Below are 5,000 nucleotides of genomic sequence, written 5' to 3'. Positions count from 1 at the left end.
AGACAAATCGCTCCACCAACTAAGAACGGCCATGCACCACCACCCACCGAATCAAGAAAGAGCTATCAATCTGTCAATCCTTCCGGTGTCCGGGCCTGGTGAGGTTTCCCGTGTTGAGTCAAATTAAGCCGCAGGCTCCACTCCTGGTGGTGCCCTTCCGTCAATTCCTTTAAGTTTCAGCTTTGCAACCATACTTCCCCCGGAACCCAAAAGCTTTGGTTTCCCGGAGGCTGCCCGCCGAGTCATCGGAGGAACTGCGGCGGATCGCTGGCTGGCATCGTTTATGGTTAGAACTAGGGCGGTATCTGATCGCCTTCGAACCTCTAACTTTCGTTCTTGATTAATGAAAACATACTTGGCAAATGCTTTCGCTTCTGTTCGTCTTGCGACGATCCAAGAATTTCACCTCTAACGTCGCAATACGAATGCCCCCGCCTGTCCCTATTAATCATTACCTCGGGTTCCGAAAACCAACAAAATAGAACCGAGGTCCTATTCCATTATTCCATGCACACAGTATTCAGGCGGGCTTGCCTGCTTTAAGCACTCTAATTTGTTCAAAGTAAACGTGCCGGCCCACCGAGACACTCACTCAAGAGCACCCTGGTAGGATTGCAACGGGGTCCGCCTCGGGACGCACGAGCACGCACGAGGCGCGTCGCACGCCTTCGGCTCGCCCCACCGGCAGGACGTCCCACGATACATGCCAGTTAAACACCGACGGGCGGTGAACCAACAGCGTGGGACACAAATCCAACTACGAGCTTTTTAACCGCAACAACTTTAATATACGCTATTGGAGCTGGAATTACCGCGGCTGCTGGCACCAGACTTGCCCTCCAATAGATACTCGTTAAAGGATTTAAAGTGTACTCATTCCGATTACGGGGCCTCGGATGAGTCCCGTATCGTTATTTTTCGTCACTACCTCCCCGTGCCGGGAGTGGGTAATTTGCGCGCCTGCTGCCTTCCTTGGATGTGGTAGCCGTTTCTCAGGCTCCCTCTCCGGAATCGAACCCTGATTCCCCGTTACCCGTTACAACCATGGTAGGCGCAGAACCTACCATCGACAGTTGATAAGGCAGACATTTGAAAGATGCGTCGCCGGTACGAGGACCGTGCGATCAGCCCAAAGTTATTCAGAGTCACCAAGGCAAACGGACCGGACGAGCCGACCGATTGGTTTTGATCTAATAAAAGCGTCCCTTCCATCTCTGGTCGGGACTCTGTTTGCATGTATTAGCTCTAGAATTACCACAGTTATCCAAGTAACGTGGGTACGATCTAAGGAACCATAACTGATTTAATGAGCCATTCGCGGTTTCACCTTAATGCGGCTTGTACTGAGACATGCATGGCTTAATCTTTGAGACAAGCATATGACTACTGGCAGGATCAACCAGGGAGCTGCGTCAACTAGAGCTGAGCAGCCGGCCGCCCGGGAGTGTGTCCCGGGGGCCCGCGCGAACACGCAAGCGTCCGCTCAATTATTCTGCAAACAGGAGGAGGCTGCGCTCCCCTGCACCATACACCTCGAAACCCTCTCAGGTCCCGGCGGCGCGCAGCGCCGTCCTAAGTACTTGGTCGGGTTCGAGAGAGGCGCAATCGCCCGGAGTTTGGCGAGTAGACGCTTTAGGTGCGACCACCCGTGCTCCCAACTGAGCTTGCCGCTGCCGACAGAGGCCCGGGAGCGTGCTGTCGTGGCATTGCCGGCGGGAGACAACACGCGCCACCTACGGTGACCGGCAGCTCCAACGCCAGCGCCACAGAAGGACAAAAGCCCCACTTGGGTGCCGAAGCGAACTCTCCCAGCACAGCGCACGCGCCAACACGTCCGCACAGCTGCGATACAAACCACCTGCGAGAACCGCAGAGGCGACCGAGCAGCAGACGGCGTCGCGGCGCCGAGCGCCGGGCGGCGGCGCATCCTCAGCGCACACAGTCCTCAATCGGACCAGCACACTGCAGATGTCCACCGCGCTTCGCACCGGGCCCGCGAGGACCTACTTTGGCCGCACGGCGCCGCGTGCAGGGTGCGCCGGCGCGCAGCTGCGCCGCCTGCCGCCTCCGTCGGCCGGCGCGCCTGCCAGTGGCCGCCCCCACCAGCCGGCTGTAGCGCGTGCGCCCACGCACCGCGCGGCCAGCACGCCGGGCGGCCCCCCCTCACCGGCCGGGGCCGGTCCCACCCAGCCACCGCCGCGTATCGCTTCACACCCACATGCCATTCACGTTCGTGGGCATGGTGGGTATCGCTGAAACAACCGGTTGGTAGCTCAACCGATCGTCGCCATCACTGATTCACCTCTAGCGAGAACAACCGCACCACAACGGTTTACCAGTTGTTCATTTGCGTAACGTCACCAGCAAACGTAGGCGTCCATCGCCATTTGCAAATTCAACGATTGTTGCATGCCTGTGTCAGGTGTCACGACACACTATGTCTGCCCACATACACGCAACAACATGTGCACGCTTCGCAAACACGTGGAAGGTGGCCCCCGTACATATGCGATGTCCATTGCGCAAACGACTGTCAACCGGCCTCTGTCGCATGTCGCAGATGTGGAACGCAGTGCACCATGCTATCACGGTGTGTGAGAAGAGACGACAACGTCTGACAACACGCGCCACTACATCAACAGACGGCTCATGCTGATCGCCATCCAGGGCATACCACACTGCACTCCAGCTCTTATAGGGAGACGACACGTAGCTGCGTGCACAACATTTGGACCGCATGGTTCGCCGTTGTTGGCGCAGTCGTTGTACGGTCACATGTACCACGATGTATCATTCAGTACATGAGGACCAATGTGCAGTACAGTGTGTGATTTGGAGGTACAACATCAGCGGACAGTTGACACAGGCCGTACCACAGCGTAGGCGCAGTGCTTCGCCATGCGAATGCCAATGAACAACTGCGAAGGGCATTGAGCATGTACGTCCTGCTGCCATCCACATTACAGTGTATCGCTGCAAGGTGTTTAACATGAAGCGATACACTGGGGACCGGGCAGTGCGAGTAGCAAACTATATTGCGGGGGTTGCAGTTAGGCAACACTACACTAATTTAACGCGTCGTATGACAATTACAGAGCAGGTTAAGGCCCAACGTGTGTTGGGTTAAGGCCCAACGTGTGTTGGGTTAAGGCCCAACGTGTGTTGGGTTAAGGCCCAACGTGTGTTGGGTTAAGGCCCAACGTGTGTTGGGTTAAGGCCCAACGTGTGTTGGGTTAAGGCCCAACGTGTGTTGGGTTAAGGCCCAACGTGTGTTGGGTTACAGCACAATATGGGTTACGTTAAGGGGCAATGTGGGTTACGTTAAGGGGCAATGTGGGTTACGTTAAGGCGCAATATAGGTTACGTTAAGGCGCAATATAGGTTACGTTAAGGCGCAATATAGGTTACGTTAAGGCGCAATATAGGTTACGTTAAGGCGCAATATAGGTTACGTTAAGGCGCAATATAGGTTACGTTAAGGCGCAATATAGGTTACGTTAAGGCGCAATATAGGTTACATTAAGGCGCAATATAGGTTACATTAAGGCGCAATATAGGTTACATTAAGGCGCAATATAGGTTACATTAAGGCGCAATATAGGTTAGGTTAAAACACGACATAGGTTAGGTTAAGGCACGACATAGGTTAGGTTAAGGCACGACATAGGTTAGGTTAAGGCACGACATAGGTTAGGTTAAGGCACGACATAGGTTAGGTTAAGGCACGACATAGGTTAGGTTAAGGCACGACATAGGTTAGGTTAAGGCACGACATAGGTTAGGTTAAGGCACGACATAGGTTAGGTTAAGGCACGACATAGGTTAGGTTAAGGCACGACATAGGTTAGGTTAAGGCACGACATAGGTTAGGTTAAGGCACGACATAGGTTAGGTTAAGGTACGACATAGGTTAGGTTAAGGTACGACATAGGTTAGGTTAAGGTACGACATAGGTTAGGTTAAGGTACGACATAGGTTAGGTTAAGGTACGACATAGGTTAGGTTAAGGCACGACATAGGTTAGGTTAAGGCACGACATAGGTTAGGTTAAGGCACGACATAGGTTAGGTTAAGGCACGACATAGGTTAGGTTAAGGCACGACATAGGTTAGGTTAAGGCACGACATAGGTTAGGTTAAGGCACGACATAGGTTAGGTTAAGGCACGACATAGGTTAGGTTAAGGCACGACATAGGTTAGGTTAAGGTACGACATAGGTTAGGTTAAGGTACGACATAGGTTAGGTTAAGGTACGACATAGGTTAGGTTAAGGTACGACATAGGTTAGGTTAAGGTACGACATAGGTTAGGTTAAGGTACGACATAGGTTAGGTTAAGGTACGACATAGGTTAGGTTAAGGTACGACATAGGTTAGGTTAAGGTACGACATAGGTTAGGTTAAGGTACGACATAGGTTAGGTTAAGGTACGACGTAGGTTAGGTTAAGGTACGACATAGGTTAGGTTAAGGTACGACATAGGTTAGGTTAAGGTACGACATAGGTTAGGTTAAGGTACGACATAGGTTAGGTTAAGGTACACATTGTTGTAAGGAAAGGTTTAATGGGGGGGGGGGGGCGGCGGCCGGTTTGTTGATTGTGATTATAGTACGTGGATGCCTGCGGTATCATCTGATTTGCCACGTCAGGATGTACCTTTGGCTCATGACAGGCGGCGCTCTCATTCCATGCTTGTGGCAGACCTGTGTCTTTCATTCCTGCCATTGTTTGTGTGCTGTGAGAGGAGGCAGTATTGTGATGTTGGGTGCACCCCTGTGTAGGACATGTGTGGGTGTTGGTGGCTTGGCTGAGCAATGGTGGTTGTCGGGTGGGTGGGATATTCTGTTTTCTGTGTGGACCTCCCAGTCTGGTTATGACAGTGTGGATTGTCTAATGTGGCGGAGAGGATGCACTGGGTGTTGTTGCATGCTGGTGCTTACATATTGTCTGTGTGCGTGTTACAGGCAGAGAGTAGTGCGTGATAAGAGTGTGTGGCTGACG

At 52.7% G+C, this 5,000-nt stretch overlaps 1 non-coding gene across 1 annotated transcript in view; it reads right to left on the bottom strand.

Moving 5' to 3' along the window:
- Window positions 1-1,406, bottom strand: part of LOC126453602 (small subunit ribosomal RNA) — a 1,910-nt gene extending 504 nt beyond the window's left edge. The window contains exon 1 of the ribosomal RNA XR_007584912.1: window positions 1-1,406. This exon is cut by the window's left edge and continues 504 nt beyond it. This is a non-coding gene — a ribosomal RNA (small subunit ribosomal RNA).
- Window positions 1,407-5,000: the final 3,594 nt, after the last annotated feature.

The sequence above is a fragment of the Schistocerca serialis genome, unplaced genomic scaffold, assembly GCF_023864345.2.
Source record: "Schistocerca serialis cubense isolate TAMUIC-IGC-003099 unplaced genomic scaffold, iqSchSeri2.2 HiC_scaffold_950, whole genome shotgun sequence".
NCBI lineage: Eukaryota > Metazoa > Arthropoda > Insecta > Orthoptera > Acrididae > Schistocerca > Schistocerca serialis.
The sequence above is the reverse complement of the archived record's forward strand: the minus strand, read 5'-3'. Positions and strand labels throughout refer to the sequence as shown.